Source organism: Choloepus didactylus, chromosome 13, assembly GCF_015220235.1.
Source record: "Choloepus didactylus isolate mChoDid1 chromosome 13, mChoDid1.pri, whole genome shotgun sequence".
Taxonomy (NCBI): domain Eukaryota; kingdom Metazoa; phylum Chordata; class Mammalia; order Pilosa; family Megalonychidae; genus Choloepus; species Choloepus didactylus.
Window position 1 is genome coordinate 3,940,297 of NC_051319.1, and position 18,276 is coordinate 3,958,572.

The window sequence follows — 18,276 nt, forward strand, 5'->3', positions numbered from 1 at the left end:
CTTGCTTTTAGCCTTGGTGTAAGTCTTCATAATGTGACTCTGATGTTTGTAATTAAATTCTTCTCACCACTTTGGAGTATACGAGGAATGTTTTAATTACATTTTAAGTGTTACTGTTATATATTTCCTCAGGGGGCTATGTCTTTTGAGTAATTCCTTTCTTTTTGAATACATGCTTTTATTATTTTTTTTTTTTTTTTTTGAATTTTTTTTTTTAATTCAGTTTTATTGAAATACATTCACACATCATACAATCATCCATGATATGCAATCCACTATCCACAGTATAACATAGTTATGCGTTCATCACCACAATCTATCTCTGAACATTTTCCTTACATCAGAAAGAACCAGAACAAGAATAAAAAATAAAAGTGAAAAAAAAAACTCCCAAATCATCCCCCCATCCCACCCCATTTGTCCTTTAGTTTTTATCCCCATTCCTCCACTCATCCATACACTAGCTAAAGGGGGTGTGATCCACAAGGTCTTCACAATCACACTGTCACCCCTTGTAATCTACATTATTATATAATTGTCTTCAGGAGTCCAGGCTGCTGGGTTGGAGTTTGGTAGTGTCAGGTATTTACTTCTAGCTATTCCAATACATTAAATGCTTTTATTCTTAAAATAGCAGTTATTTTAAGTTATTTTAACTGGACTTACATTTTTCTCACTCTTATATTGTATTAACTGAACTGAGCACAAAAAGCCTCTGAAGATCATTGTGCAGGAGGTCCAAGTACCATTAATGCTTTTGAAATAGATAAATGCTAGAAGTAAAGCACAGGGACACATTACAAAGAAAACTTAAAGCCAGAGACAAAGAAAGAAAGCTACTTAAACTTTCAAAACTCAACAAAGTCTGCTTGAATAGGAAGATCTGAGGAACATATCGAATTAAGGCTTTCACTAATGAATCTTCAAGAGACTTGAGGTGAACTTTGGGTTGGACGCTGCACTGTTATTGCCCTTACTCTGCTCTTCACACCTAACTTTGTTACTCAGATATTCAGTTAAATTGTTTTTCTTGGATACAGTGTGTGTCTTGGATAATTAAAACTTAAATAAATAGGCAGTAACATCACCAAGATGGAGTGAGATGCTCCAGGATTCTGTCCTCCCACAGCAGTTTTAAACAAGCAAAAACAGGCACAACCATTTTTATCAGAGTTCCAGAAAACAGTTAAAGGGTTTTAGTACTGAAAGAATGCTGAATCAAGAAAAAAGAAAGTTAAAAATTGTAGGAAAACTTCGTGGTGGCACTATTGCTGGCCCTTCTCCTATCTGCTCTCTGACTCCATATGGAACCAGACTGTATTCCCAGTGAGGGGCCTATTCCTGGATCTGGAGGGAAAAGATTAATCATTTTGCATATACCAGGGTCTGTGTGTACCAATCTCTCCAGGGGCAACCAGAAGTACTGAACCAGGATACTGGTTGAGGATTGCTGTCCTAGAACTTGCCTGGCATGTAGATGGCCCACAGGACAGCTAATATGCTATAAAAAATCAAATTGAAGCTGCCTGGGGAAAAAGATTACCAGCTTTAAGATACACAAAATAGCACTCAGAACCAGGAGGAAAGACTATTTCTTAGGACAAAAGGAGGCATTTGGGTTTATGTAAATGTGCACCTCCTCAAGGTCACATGCTCATGCCAGGACAAGATGTATGTTCCGAAAAGGCCAGGAGTACTCTAGCCATTCACCCAGGTCTGTTCTTTAGAGCCATTGTTATGATGGCTTAGCTTTTTCAGGAGAGCACTCACACAGGCTGTGGTGGTATAAAGCTATGTACCCCAGAAAAAAACATGCTCTCAAACTTAATCCATTCCTGTGGGTATAAACTGTTGTAAATAGGACCTTTTGATGGGGTTACTTCAGTTAAGGTGTGTCCCAGCTGAATCGGGATGGGTATTAATCCTATTATTGAAGGCATTATAGGGAAGGTCACAGAGAGAGAAAGCCACACAGGGAGCAGACATCAGCTGGAAGTCAATGGAACTGAGAAGCCAGGAGAGGCCACCATGTGCATTGCAATATGACAGAAAAGCCAGGGACCAGGGATACCTGGCAGCCAGCTCCAGAATGCCACAGTTCTCTGGTAAAAAGCATTGCTTTGATGGCACCTTGATTTTTGACTTCTTCTAGTCTCAAAACCATGAGTCAATAAATTCCAATTGATTAAGCCAACCATTGCATGGTATTTGCTTTGGCAGCCAGGAAACTAAAAACACAAATTAGAATATAGGTCACTACGGGCCTGGGTTGGGGAAAGGAATGGGAATTAATGCTTAAACTGTACAGTTTCTATTTGGGTTGCTGAAAAAATTTTGATAATGAACAGCTGTGAAGGCAATACAATATTGTCAACATATTTACACGACTGCATTATACATTTGAAAGTGGTTAAAAGGAATAATTTTAGCTTGTATATATGTTACTAGAATAAAAATATTTTAAAAATCCATGGACCTGCCCAACCCAAACATTGATCCTAATGCAAACCATGGACTATAGTTAATAGTACAATTGTAAAAATGTTCTTTTATCAATTGCAACAAATGTATCACAGAAATGTAAGGTATTAATAATAGGGTGATATACAGTATCTCCATGTTTTCTGTGATTCTTCTGTAAACTTACAGCTTCTCTAATTAATAAAAGAGGCTTTGGCTTTCTGGAATTTTTTTCTTGGAAATAAACATTTCTGCCATAGAGAGAGTGGTTATCTGAACAGATGTTTTCCCTGAGCACATCTGGCAGTTTGGCTGAGGTGGGATGGGGAAGGAAGTGGTAGCAGCCTAGGAGCTGTATTATCTCCCAGGCTGGAAAGGAGATAATCTCTACTTACCAGGTCAATAAAGAGCAGCTTTCAATTCAATGACCATCCTCCCCCATTTTTGTTTCTTTATGTGCACTGAGGGCTTTGGTTTAGAGAACTGTTTCCCTGTCACGTTTAGGAGAATTTAGTATATTCAAATTTGCTCATTATCTTTTTCTAAAGTTTAATAAAGAATTGCTTTATTGATACAAAAAATATACACAAACTACAAGGGACTAAGAATTTAATTATCTATGTCATAGCAAACAGGTGGCAATTCAACATCCAGGGTCGAAAGACTGCTTGAAGGGGACTGCGACAGAGTAGACTCCACATGAGAGAGGGCATCTTCACAGGGGAGGGGGAAGCTCTAACAGCTTTTCAAGTTCCCTCTTCTCACTGAGGATCATGAGAGGCACTTCATTCAAGGGGAGGTGTGCCATTTGGTGCTCTTCCTGTGGGTCAAAACTCTCAAATTCTAGAGGATTGAAGGGAAAGAATTTTTCTGTTTCTGGAAAGATGTCATCTGAGGCAGAACAGAGCTTTTTGCTTTAACAGTCTTTTCAGTCATCTTTTTGGCAGATGAGGTTGGTTATTTTTGTTTGAGGGGCCCATTAGTCTTTACTGACTTTTCTGTAGCTCTGTTGACACTTCCCAAAGGCTTTCTGGCAGCTCTAGGTAAGGCTGGTGGAGCTTCAAATATTTTTCCAACACAGTGTTGAAACCTGAGATCTCTCATCGAAGGCTTTCATGGAAGTCCCAGGCCCCAGCTTTGGCGCATCCTTAGGAGCCACATGGGTCTCTGGTTCTCCATTTTCCTTATCAACAAAGATCAGAGAAGCCATTCTGGATTACTCCAAGGTTCCACCATCTCATAATCATTTAAATCTCACTTAAATATTCTGAGATGGGTAGAGAACTACGTGCCACAATAATGAAGCTGGCCTTTGAAGGCTCACTGCTGTTTTCTTCCACTTCTGCATGTCCCATTTCTCTCAGTCTCTCACCACGCTTGTGAAAATGTAGGTACAATGTGTATCCTGTAAGGAGCCAGATTTGTGTTTGCATGGAACTTGAGAACCTTATGAAATAGTTCTTGTTCTGATCCAAGTAAGCCCACATCTTGTCAGTTGCTGGAGAGAAATAAAACTCCGGTTGCTGAAGATGCCATCTTATTTTCATCTGACCTGACTGAAGAATTCAGATTAGAAGATAAGTTGATAAAAAGGAGACCAAAACCCTCAGAGAATAGTCTATTGTTCATCCCTAAATGTTGGTGCTCCCCAAGGCTCCACTTTCTCTTCTTAATCTAAGGACTTCCCCTGGTCATTCTCATCCACTCCCATAGCCTCAAATTTCTCCTATAGGCTTATGGTTCAAACATCCGTATCTCCAACTCAGATCTCTCTCCTGAAATTAAGCACTATCCATACAACTATTTCTTGAATATGGAATTAGATACCCCACAGGAAATGCTCAGTCCTCGAATATTTATCTTTCCCTTCAATCAGCTCCTCCTCCTGCGTTCCTTAGGGCTGCTCATAGTCACATCCACACTCAGTTGCCCAATTGTCCATTCACCCTCAGAAGGTTACCTCCCATCTGTGTGTTCTCTTCAGTCCAATGTCACTTCCGTAGCTCTGGTCTTAACCATTTCTTCACTAGTCTATTGTCATCATCTCCTAGATGAATCCTTGTCTCTGCATCTCATTCCTAAACATAATTATTTTTGCAATTTTTTCCCAGATTTACTGAGGAATATTTGACATAAAATATAAATTGCACAAAGCATACTCATAGAGTTAGAATCTGGAATATAGATTACCAGGGGATAGATTAGGGGTAGTGAATGAGGAGCTGATGCTTAATTTGTACTGTGTCTATTTAGTTTTATTGTAAAAGTTTAGAAAAGCGATGGTAGCACATTATTGTGAGTATGTTTAACAGTACTTAATTATATAGTTAAATGTGGTTAAAAGGAGAAACTTTAGGTAGCATATGTAACTAGAATAAAAATTAAATGATAAACATGGGACTGTATAACACAGTGAAACCTATTATAGACAATGAACTATAGTTAATAATGCAAACATAAGACTGTTCTTTCACGAATTATAACAATGTACAAAACTAACACAAGGTATTAATAATAGGGTGGTATATGAGAACAATACACCTAATGTAAATTATGTATGATAGTTAATAGTAATATTTTAATAATCTTTCATCAATTGTAACACAAGTAACTACTGTTAAAAAATAGTACAATTATATGAAAGTGCTATCATCAATTTTAACAAATGTTCCATACCAATTCAAGGCATTGGAGTGGGGTGGTATATGAGAATCCTGTATTTTATGCATGATTTGTAAACCCACAACTTCATATATATATATTAAAGTGACTATTGGGAGACAATTCTCCACAGGTCTCTCACATTTCTGCACATTTTGGGAGCAGGCACACTGACTGCCTTTGTTTCAAACTATTTTTTCAAGGATATTTATATAGCAAATAGCCTTGGAAAACAGTGTCTCCTTGAGAGCAAATGTCAGGCAGACTTACTGCCCAATATGAAAGACAACAAGTCCATAACCTCAGGGTTCCTCTCCTGTAATGGACCCAGTGCACGTGCAGGTCTCATCTGGTTGTTTGTGTTACCCTGTGGTTACTGAGGCTTGGGGAAGCTGCACACATGCTTACACTCTTGTTACTGCTATTGCCATTTGTAATAAAGTCATTTGTCTCTGAACAAAAATAAATTGCACAAATTTAAAGTGTATAATTTAAGAAGTTTTGGAACTCTCACCACAATCAAGATAATGAACATATCCACCATCCTCAAAAGTTTCCGTGTAATCTCTCCCTTACTCGAGTCCACACTTGCCTCCATCCCCTGACAATCTGTAATTTGCTTTCTGTTATCTTCTTTTTACATTTTATGCATTTCCTAGAATTTGAAAAACATGGGATGTTCTTTTTTTTTATTTGAATTTTTTTAACTTGGAATAATTTTTGGAGAGTCATCCATATTCTTCTGTATATCAATAGTTCATTCCTTTATATTGCAGAGTAGTATTTCATTATAAAGAGATACATTTTATTTATTTATTCACCTGTTGATGGATATTTGAGTTACTTTTAGTTTGTGAAAAATATGCTGATGAATGTTCATGTCCAAGTTTTGGTATGGATATATGTTTCCATTTCCCTTGGGTAACTATCTAGGTGTGGACTGGCTAGGTCATATGTATGTTTAACTGCCCACTTGTTTTCTAAAGTGATTTTACAATTTTACATTCTCACTAGCAGTTTTCGAGAGTTTCAGTTCCCCCACATCTTGGTCAACATCTGGTGTAACGTCTTTTTAATTTAGCCATTTTAATGGAAACGTAATGGTATCTCCCTGTGGTTCTAATTTGCATTTCCCTAGTGACTAATAATGTTGAACATCTGTCCATGTGCTTAATTTTCATCCATTTATCTTCTCTGATGAATTGACTGTTCAAGTACTTTGTTCATTTTAATTAGATTCTTTGTTTTCTTATTATTGATTTGTAATAGTTTTTTATATAATAGATAAAAGTGCTTTGTTGGATATGTTGGATATATTTTTTTGACATATCCTTATCCAATTGTTACAGCAACATTTGTTAAAATGATTGTCTTTTTCCCATTGAGTGGCATTTGTGATTTTGTCAGAAAGCAATCAAAAATACATGTGTGGATCTATTTCTGAACTTTCTGTTCTGTTCTATTCTTGTCATTCTTCATGCCAATGCTACACTGTCCTGAATATTCTATCTTTAGAATAAATTTTGAAATCATGTTGTGAAATTTCTTCAAAATGTTCTTTTACAAAGTTGTGGTTAGTGGTTATTTTAGTTTTTTTGTTTTTTTTTTTTTTTTGTATATCCAGAAAAACATTATAATCAGTTTCTTCATTTCCACAAAAAAAGGCCTCCTGGGATTTTTAAAATGCCATTTTATTGCGATATGTTCACACACCATATAATCTATCCAAAGTACACAATAAGTGGCTCACAATATCATCATATAGTTGTGCATTCATCACCATAATCAATTTTAGAATTGATTATTAATTAAAAATTAAAAAAATAAATAAAAAGAACACTCAAAATATTCCATATCCCTAATTCCCCTATTATTTATGTATTTTTCATGTTTATTTTATTACTCATCTGCCCATACACGGGACCCAGGGAGTGTCAGTAACAAGGTTTTCACAATCACATAGTCACATGATAAAATCTATACAGTAATACAATCATCATCGAGAATCAAGGCTACTGCATTATGGTTCAGAAGTTTCAGGTGTTTCCTTCTAGCTATTCTAATACACTAGAAAATTAAAGAAATACCTATATAAATAAGGATAACCTCAGAATGTCCTCTTGACTCTTTGAAATTGCTTAGCCACTGAAACTTTATTTTGCTTCATTTGTTTTCCCTTTTTTGGTCAAGAAGACATTCTCAATCCCACGATGCCAGGGCCAGGCTCATCCATGGGAGTCATGTCCCATGTTGACAGGGAGATTTATACCCTTGGGAGTGATGTCCCACATAGGGGAAGGGTAGTGAGTTAATTTGCAGAGTTGGGTTAGAGATACAGGCCACACCTGAGCAACCAAAAAAGGTTCTCTGGGGGTGACTTTTAGGCATAGTAATAAGTAGACTTAGCTTCACCATTGGAGAGATAAGTTTCATAAGGGCAAGCCTCTAGATCAAGGGCTTGGCTTATTAAATTGGGAGCCTCTATTGCTTAAAAGAATACCAGGAAGATGGGGAAGTTTAATAATTCCAAATTTTCCCCAGTCCCTCAAGGAGACTTTGCAAATACTTTATTATTTTCTGCCTGAAATATTCTGGGCTGTATTGGGGTATTACATTAATCTGTACAGATTAACAAGATTTCATTCCCTATTTTAGTTTCCATGTAATTACATTGTTTAAATAAACTGACCAGACACATTAAATTAGATACTGTGCTACAGAAAATAAACATTTTTTACCAAATAAGCCTTTCTTACTTTGGTCTCACACAGAAGTTGGAGTATTAAAATACAGTCAATATCTTCCTTTACCCTGTATTCTAGTTTACTTTAGTCCTAAACAAGTCTATTTCATTCATATTTCTAATTGTAGTCTGATCTATTTTTCAGTTTCTTAAACAGATGCTGTATGGAGCAATGCTGACTTTCAGAGCTGGAGAATGCTTACTGTTCGTCTCAGGTGTCACTAGATGCCCTAATTTCCAGGGAAATACTAGGTTATGCACAAAGGGCTCAGCATCTCCGAATTTAGAAATAACAGTTAAAACTCAAGAATAGATGTGGTTGCTGTAAAAGTTTACAATCTAGGAACCTTTACAAAAAGACTTATTGAAAATTCTGTACTTCTTAATCATCTATTGTCCAATCTCTGTCCCCTTTTTATCCCCAGATAAATTATACCGTGAATTCATTTCTGTGTTTGCTCACATAGATAGTTTATATTAGTGAGGCTTACAATATTTGTTCTTTGTTTTTGGCTTATTTCACTCAACATAATGTCCTCAGATTCACATAGTTGCATGCCTTATGACAGTAGGCCTTCTTGCAGCCACTCAATATTCCATTGTATGTATACACCACAGTTTGCCCTTCTATTCATCCATTGATGTACCCTTAGGCCACCTCCAACTGTTATAAATTGTGAATAACATCACCATAAACATCAGTGTGCAAATGTCTATGTGCATCCCTGATTTCAGTTCTTCCAATTATATACCACATAATGGGTTTGCAGGATCATATGGCAGCCCTATACATGGTCGCCTCTGGAACCACCACACTGCCCTCCAGAAGGCCTGCACCATTCTACTTCCCTACCAACACTGAATAGGTATATCTCTCTCCACATCTTCCCCAGCACTTGTATCTTTTTGTTTATTTTTTTAAACAGTTTTATTCACATGCCATATAATCCATCCTAAGTGAACTGTCAATGGCTTCTGATATAATCACATGCTTACGCATTTACCACCAAAAGCTGTATGAGAACATTTCCATTTCTTCCACAAAGAAAGAATAGAAAAAAAAATAAAGAATAATAAAAATTAAAAAGGAGAGACAACCACCACCACAAGATTCCCATACCCTTCTCTTACACCCCTGCTTATTGACATTTATCTTTGGTTACAATTAATGCCTTTGTTACAATTAATGGAAGAATGTTATACTGTTACTGTTAATTATAGACCCTAGTTTGCATTGATTGAATTTTTTCCATATATCATTCCATTTTCAATACCTTGCAATGGAAACATTCATTTATTCTCTCTCAGGCAAAAATTTTCTTATATTTGTACATTTAATCACCATCATTGTCCGTTCTAGGTTTCACTAAGTTGTAAATCCCAGTTTTTATCTTCTATTTATCCTTCTGGTGTCTTACTTGCCCCTATCCTTCCTCTTTCAACTCTACTGACACTCAGCTTTGTTCACTATATTTACAGAATTGCACTGTCTTTAGATAGTACTGTGCTATCCATTTCTGGATCTTTACAGTCAATCCTGTTGAACATTCTGTATGCCTTCAGCATCAAATGCTCAATCTCCATCCTCTGTCTCTCCCCTGATAACCTATGTTTCTTAACTTTTAAAGGCATTACTTTCTTCTACCATTTTGCCTGTTGGATTTTATATGTCACATCTTATTTTTTTCCTCACTTTTTACCCTTGCAGATAATCTCCATTTCTACACTCTTCTCCAAACCTCTCTCTCCTGTCTTTTCCTATCTGCTGATAGCATCCCTTTTCATATTTCTTATAAAGTCAGTCTCTAGTTCACAAACTCTCTCATTGTCTGTTTGAAAACCATTTTAAACTCTCCCTCATTTTTGAAGGACAGTTTTGCTTGATATATATTTCTTTGTTGGCAGTTTTTCTCTTTCAGTATCTTAAATATATCATACCACTGACTTCTTGCCTTCATGGTCTCTACTGAGAAATCCACACATGGTCTTATTGAGCTTCTGTTGTATGTGATGGATTGCTTTTCTCTTGCTGCTTTTAGAATTCTCTCTTTGTCTTTGACATTTGACAATCTGACTAGTAAGTGTCTTACAGTTAGGTCTATTTGGATCTACTCTGTTTGGGGTGCACTGTGCTTCTTAGTCTTGCAATTTTATGTCTTTCAAAAGAGTCGGGAAATTTTCAGTTATTATTTCCTCCATTATTCTTTTTGTCCCTTTTCCCTTCTCTTCTCCTTCTGAGACACCCATGACACACACACACACACACACACACACACACACACACACATATTTACTTTTTTTAAAATTTCAGTTTTATTGAGATATATTCACATACCACACAATCATCCATGGTGTACAATCAACTGTTCACAGTACCATAATATAGCTGTGTATTCATCACCCAATCTATTTTTGAACATTTTCCTTATACCAGAAAGAATCAGAATAAGAATAAAAATAAAAATAAAAAAAGAACACCCAAATCTCCCCCTCATCCCACCATATTTTTCATTTAGGTTTTGTCCCCATTTTTCTACTCATCCATCCATACACTGGATAAAGGGAGTGCAATCCACAAGGTTTTCACAATCATACTGCCACCCCTTGTCAGCTACATTGTTTTACAAGTGCCATGACATATATATTTATGAACTTCATATTATCATTCAGTTCCCTGAGACCCTGCTTATATTTTTCCATTCTTTTCCCTATCTGTTCTTTTGTGTGTATGATTTCCTATCTTCTAGATCACTAATCTTTTCCTCTGCCTCTTCAAGTCTGCTGTTCTATGACTTCACTGTATTTTTCATCTCTTCTATTGTGTCTTTCATTCCTATAAGTTCTGCCATTAATTTTTTCAATCTTTTGAGTTCTTCTGTATGGACACCCCATGCCTTCTTTATATCCTTCATCTCTTTGGCCATATTATCCTTCAACCCATTGAATTGACTTATAAGAGTTGTTTGAACATTTTGATTAGTTGTTTGAACTCCTATATCTCAATTGAGGTGCTAGCTTATTCCTTTAACTGGGCTGTATCTTTGTGCTTCCTAGTATGAGTTGTGATTTTTTGATGGTGCTTAGGCATCTGATTTCCTTAGTTTATTCTGGTGGTCATTTTCTCTCTCCTACCTTGGGTTTTCTTCTTGGTTGGCTTTGTTCTCTATGTGTTCTTTTACATTCAGTTTAACTTATTCTAGAGTGCTAGCATAGCTTCTGTTTGACTTATCAGAATTTCTCAGCTCTTGTTTTTCTGGTTCTTACCCTGCTTATATGGAAGTACTTTTTTGAGGAGCATCTCCCCAGATAGGATCTACTTCATTGCAGTCATATTTTCCCAGACAAGACAGACCCTGGGCTCAGGAAGATGGTGTAATCAGTTTCAAGTTTCCCTGAGGAGGAGACCCTTCAGGGTGCTAGTCTTTCCTGTGAACCTCTTGGTTCTGTGCTTTTCCTATCCTGCGCAGCAGGTGGCACTTGTCAGCCTGCAGTTCCCCACTGGCATAAAGTGGTATGGTGCCTTTAATTCTCAGCAGATCCTGTCTCTGCCAAGGGCATTGTTGAGTCCAAGGCTGAGGTAGAGGGCAGGCTTAAAATGTTTCTGTTTTCCAGCCCCTGGGGTCTGAATTCTCTGAATGAGAGTTGCCACTTGTGCTGGGCCATGTCCCAATCCCTTTCTTAAAGAAGATAAGCCCTTCAGGGAAATATCTCCTTCACCTGACTAGTTACTTTGTCTCTTAGACATATCTTAGTTCTGTCTTTGCCCGGGGCAGTGCTGACAACTGAAAAAGCCTGCAGAGCTCTTTATGCTAAAAAAAAAAAAAAAAAAAAAAAAAAATTCTTTTCCAGACCTGTCCCCAGCCCCCTGAGTTCACCACTCAAGAGCCAGAGTTGGTACCTGGTTCTATGTGCCTGTTTTCTTGGGGCACAGCCTTTTTCCAGTATCCTGATCTCATCCGGCTCTATAAACCTCTGTTTTCTTTTTTTTCCAATCAGCCTCACCTCCTCTCTATGGAGGAGCCACCTCTGGATTCCTTTTGTTCTTGCTCTGAGGTTATCTGTATCTTAAGCTTGTATTCAGCAGTCCAAATTTGTTAATTAAATCTACAGTTGGATCTTGCTTGAGTACTTCTACCCTTACTCCTAGTAGAGACTTCTTTTTCCCCGAGGGAAGTGACTCCAAAACATCCTGCCATGCAAGTAGGGAAGGGCACCAGCCTCCAAGCTTGGGAGACTTACTTAAAGTTCTGCTCTGTGATCTCAGCCCTTCCACCCATTCCAGACTGGTTAATGTAGTGTGTATGGTCATGGAAGCCCCCCAAACATTTGTTCCAGATAGTTCTTGGCTATCGTCTAGCTGCCCTAGAGGGTGATCTAAATTCCACACCTACACTGCCATTTTGTCCCTGAGAATCATCCATGCTGGGATTTTGATTGGGGTTGTTTCAAATCTGTAGATCAGTTTGGGGCTAAGTGCCGTCATCACAATACTGAATCTTCTTATCCATGAGCATGATATCATGTTCTTCATATCTTTAATTCTTTTTTAATTTCTCTCAGTAATGTTTTGTAGTTTTCATGACACAAATGCTTTTGTAAACTATTTCTTGTCTTCTCTTATGAACCAGAACAAATGTATAACACTATTACAAAGAGTTAATGAGAGAGAAGTATTTGGGAGATAATGTACCTATTGCAAACTATGGACTATTGTGCCAGCTTGACTGTATTATGTTCCTCAAAATGCCATTATCTTTGATGCAATCTTGCGTGGGCAGATGTGTTGGTGTGGATTAGATTGTAATTCTTTGAGTGATTCCATGGAGATGTGACCCACCCAACTGTAGGTGATAACTCTGAATAGTTTCCATGGAGGTGTGGCCCCGCCCATTCAGCATGGGCCTTGATTGGTTTACTGGAGCACTATATAAGCTCAGACAGAAGGAGCAGGTTTGCTACAGCCAAGAGGAACACTTTGAGGAATGCACAGGAACTGAGAGAGGAGCTGCAGCTTACAGACACATTTTGGAGATGGCCTTTGAAAGCAGACTTTTGCTCCAGAGAAGCTAAGAGAGAACAAACACCCCAAAAGCAACTGAGAGTGACATTTTGGAGAGAAGCTGAAGCCTAGAGAGGAATGTCCTGGGAGGAGGCCATTTTGAAATCAGAACTCTGGAGCAGACACCAGCCACATGCCTTCCCAGCTAACAGAGGTTTTCCGGATGCCATTGGCCATTCTCAAGTGAAGGTACCCGAAATTGTTAATGACTTACCTTGGACACTTGATGTCCTTAAAACTGTAACTTTGTTACCAATTAAACCCCCTTTATAAAAGCCGATCCATATCTGGTATTTTGCATCCCGGCAGTATTAGCAAACTGGAACCACTATAATTAACAGTAATATCTTAATACTCTCTCATCAACAGTAACAAATGTACCACATCAATACTAGGGGTCAATAATAGGGATAAGGGGTATGGGATATTTTGGGTTTCCTTTTGTATTTTTATTTTATCTTATTGTTATTATCATTTTTGGAGTAATGAAAATGTTCTAAAATTGATTGTAGTGATGATTGCACAACTATGTGATCCTACTGAGAGCTGTTGATGGTATACTTTTGGATGGATTGTATGGTGTGTGAATATATCACAATACAATTGCATTAAAAATTTTTCATGTATTTTGATGTTATTTTAAATGGTATTGTTTTTAAATTTTAAATTCTATTTGTTTATTGGTAGTATGTAGAAACACTACAGATTTTTGCATATTGATCTTCATCTGTAACATCAGTAAACTCACTTATTAGTTCTTGCACTTTTTGGTATATTTTGTAGGATTTTCAACATAGACGGTCATGTTGCCTGTGAAAAATTACAGTTTTTACTTCTTCCTTTTTGATCTGGTTCCTTTTTATTTTAATATTGTTTTATTGCATTGGCTTAAACCTCCAATACACTGCTGAATAAAAGTTATCAGAGAGAAGATCCTTGCCTTGTTCTTGATGTCAGTCTTTCAACATTATGTATAATTTCAGCTGTGGGTTTATTTATCCAGTCACCTATCAAGGCACATCTTGATTGCTTCTAGATTTTGATAATTATGAATAAAGCTGCTATAAACATGCATGTTTAAGTTCTTGTGAGGACATAAGTTTTCATCTCATTTGAGTAAATATCTAGGAGTGTGACTGCTAGTTTGTATGGTAAAACCATGTTGGGCTTTGGAAGGAACTGCCAAGCTATCTTCCAAAGTGACTGTACCATTTTACATTCCTATCACCAATTATATTTTAGATAAATTAAAAAAAAATTTTCCATTCCCAGTGCCATTCATTCCTTTGGTAGATCCAGATTTCCATATGGTATCAATTTCCTTTTGCCTGAAAGACATTTTTAATATTTCTTGAAATGCAGATCTGTCAGTTATGAATTATTTCAGCTTTTGTATGCTATAAAAAATCTTTATTTCATCTTGGTTTTGGAAATACATTTTCCCTGGGTATAAAATTCTCAGTGAAAATTTTTTCTCTTATTTCTTTTTTTTTAAAAAGACATTTCTCCAGTGTCTTCTGCATTATATTACTTCCAAGAAGTCGGTTGTCATTTTTTCTTTAGTTCTTTGTATGTAATGTCCTTTTCCATAGCTGCTTTTAAGATTTTCTATTTAACACTGGTTTTAAGCAATTGGATTATAAGGTGACTTGGTGTTATTTTATTCATGCTTGTTGTGCTTGGGATTCATTTATCTGCTTGGATTTGTGGGGTTATAATTACACACAGCTTGGAAATATTTTTCCATTATTTCTTCAACTATTTTTTCTCTATATTCTCCCTTTTCTTTCCTTCAAGTACTCCAATACATGCATATTAACTTGAAATTGTGTCCTAGCTCAGTAATATTCATTTCAATTTGAGGGTTCTTTTTCTGTCCATGTTTCATTTTGGATCATTTTTAATGCTAAGTTTTCAGTTTAATTGATATTTATTCTTTAGTGTCTAATCTTCTGTTAATCCCATCCAGTTTTTTTTTATTCCAGACATATTTTTTAACCTCTAGAAGTTCAACTTTTTAAAAGAATATTTTTGTCTCTATGTAATATGCTCAACCATTCTCCTACTTCTTGAACATGTGGAATATAGTTATAACTGTTAGTGCACTTGTCTAAGAATTCTGTAATCTCTGTCATTTCTGGGTCTGTTTCTGTTGATTAATATTTTTCTCATTATGAGTTACATTTTCCTCCTCCCTCTGCAGCAGCCTAACACTTGTCTCCACACAGGAATCTGAGCAATTACAGGGCTTGGTCCATGTGTTTCCCATCTCTCAGGGATCTCTGTCTGGCAAGGCCTGATGCCAATGTCTGAAACCTTGTTTCATGCATTTTGTCTAGTTTTTCAGCTGTTTCAGTCAGAAGGGTAAATTTGGTTCCTGGTATTCCATCTTGGCCCCAAACGAAAGTCCATTCATAATTTGTGTATTTTTATTGTTTGAATATTTGTTCTGAATCTCTGGTCTGATTTTTCACTCTTCTGCTTAAAAACCTTGGTGATAATTGTTTACCTTCAAATCAAAGTTCTAATCTTTAGTACAGCATTTAGGTTCCTTCACATTAAGACTCTTCCACCTTCATTCTTGGCTATTAATCCCTGTCTCCCCCAGTCTGCCTCCTACACACACAGACATTCTATAATCAAGCCACACTCTTACAGACTCTTTGACCTAAAGATTGGGTTGATTTCAAGGATAAGTAACCACATCTATTCACTTTCACATTTATCATATACCTTGGAGAATATTACAAAATTGGGTTTCTATGAGAATAAGCATGACTTTTTAGAAACATGCAAAGTTCTGGGTAGATTACCATCACTCTTCATTTTTCTTAAAGATGTAGAGATGTAGAGAACTCCTATTCCCCTTTGAATATGATAGCACTCTTAAAACAAAATACTTTATCTAACTTAGTTTGCATCAAAGAGTATCTAGTTTTGAGTTGAGGAAACATTATTTGAGGTCAAACTTAAAGGTTTTGTTTATTTTTTAAAATTTTTGACTAAAAAGGAAAGATAATTGTCTTTGTGTTCTTAAAAAATATTACCTTATGGCCAAAAATTTGACAGACTCAAGTAATGTGAGCAGATACTAAAAATTTTGATGGCATCTTTTGGAAATCCCAAAAAAGAATAGACCCCTTACCATAATGGGATTGGAACTCCTGTAATCAATCAAATCATCATCATTAACTAGAACACTCTCAAAGCAGCTGCCATTTACAATTAAGAGATAATGATCTTTATGGGAAAAATTACAGTGGCATAAAAAGCACCTGCTGTCAAAATTAGCCTTTCAAAAAGCAGAAGCTGTTTTACTGCTATAACTTTAAGCAATAATTATTATTAAGCCAATTTAAAGCAAATTAGCAGGTGGTTTGGAATTAAATATATAATATATTTACATTGAGAGAAGTATTGCAAAGGCAGTTAATTTTCTCTACTGGGAAATAAGTGTGTTTTCTCCAATGGCAGCTATGCTTCTCCCTGTGCTGAATTCTGCCAGCCGGAACACAGATGTGAGAGAGCTCCAGGGGAATAGAGGCACTTAATTGGAGAGGTGATCTGTGGCCAAAGCAGGTCTTTGGAATTGTATAATTGGCATTTATTTCAGTTTCTAAATATGAATACCTTTGACTTTTAATCACTGACTTTTCTTCTTCCTTCCAGCATTTCATGAGACAGATGTCACTGTATCCCTAGGCATTCTTATCGAACAGCAAAACAAAACAAAACAAAAAGAAAACAACATGGTATCATGCATAATACATGGACTACAGATAGGTCATTACTGGTTGGCCACCACCTATTTTGTAAATATCAGGGTTACCTCCTTGAGTGAGGGGAAATTAGAGTTGTAAATATAGTTCTACTATTCTTCAGTATGTCCTTCTCCAAGGATACATTTTTCCTAATCACTGGTTCAGCTTAAGTTGGTTTTTGTGGCCGAAAGCTGAGAGGTCTAGAGCTGAGTCACCCTAACTGGTTAGAGGAAACTTGGGAGGGGAGAGCAGTGGAAGTCCACATCCTTGGCTTACCTGGCATAAAGCCACACACCTCCCCATGACAAAATTAGTCAAACAATGGGGATGCAAACTATTCTTTTATTATTAAATTAAAAAAATTAACTTCTTACATATTTCACCTGGGTGAATGACAGCATGTGCAGTGGTAGCTGGGATGAAGTTTATAGCATGCTTTACCCAGTACATGATGACATGAACCTACTCTTTGATCACTTAGTAATGCATTTCTAAAGAGTCGAGCAAAGCCTATAGGTAAGCAGGGAATATTTGTTTTCTATTTTATTTATTTCATATGAAAGCAGTGGTTCTCTGAAAAGGATCAGAATCTGGGTGGTGCTTTGCACTTTTCTGCACCTTTAGGATGAACCATGTTCATGTTCATTGCCTTTAGTCAATGTTGAGTTAGAATCCAGTGGAAATCACATGAATTCTTTGGGGGTTGTTCCGGTTTGCTAATGCTGCCAGTTATGCAAAACACCAGAAATGGATTGGCTTTTATAAAGGGGTTTATTTGGTTACACAACTACAGTCTTAAGGCCATAAAGTGTCCAAAGTAATGCATAAAAAATCAGGTACCTTCACTGGAGGATGGCCAATGGCATCTGGAAAACCTCTGTTAGCTGGGAAGGCATGTGGTTGGTGTCTGCTCCAAGTTGTGGTTTCAAAATGGCTTTCTCCAAGGATTTTCCCCTCTAGGCTGCAGCTCCTCTTCAAAATGTCACTCTCAGTTGCTCTTGGGGAGTTTGTCCTCTCTTAGCTTCTCTGGAGCAAGAGTCTGCTTTCAATGGCCATCTTTAAATTGTCTCTCATCTGCAGCCACTCTTTCACCTTCTCTGCATTCTTCAAAGTGTCCCTCTTGGCTGTAGCAAGCTCACTCTTTCTGTCTGAGCTTATATAGTGCTCCAGAAAACTAATCAAGGCCCACACTGAATGGGTGGGGCCACACCTCCATGGAAATTATCCAATGAGAGATCTTGCCCACAGTTGAGTGATCACACCTCCATGAACTATCCAATCAGAAGTCTCCAAACCAACCAACACCAATACGTTTCCTGCCAACACAAGACTGCATCAAAGATAATGGCTTTGGGGGACATAATACATCCAAACCAGCACAGCATCAATAGAGTACCTTCCCTGAAGGATGGCCAATGGCATCCAGAAAACCTCTGTTAGCTGGGAAGGCATGTGGCTGGCATCTGCTCCAAGTTCTGGTTTCAAAATGGCTTTCTTCCAGGACATTCTTTTCTAAGTTGCAGCTCCTCTTGAAAATGTCACTCTCAGTTGCTCTTGGGGTGTTTTTCCTTTTAGTTTCTCCAGAGCAAGAG

The 18,276-nt window shown here is 37.1% G+C and overlaps 1 pseudogene; it reads right to left on the bottom strand.

Annotated features, from left to right (window-relative positions):
* Positions 1–3,069: 3,069 nt before the first annotated feature.
* On the bottom strand, positions 3,070–3,670 carry LOC119508397 (annotated as a pseudogene).
* Positions 3,671–18,276: the final 14,606 nt, after the last annotated feature.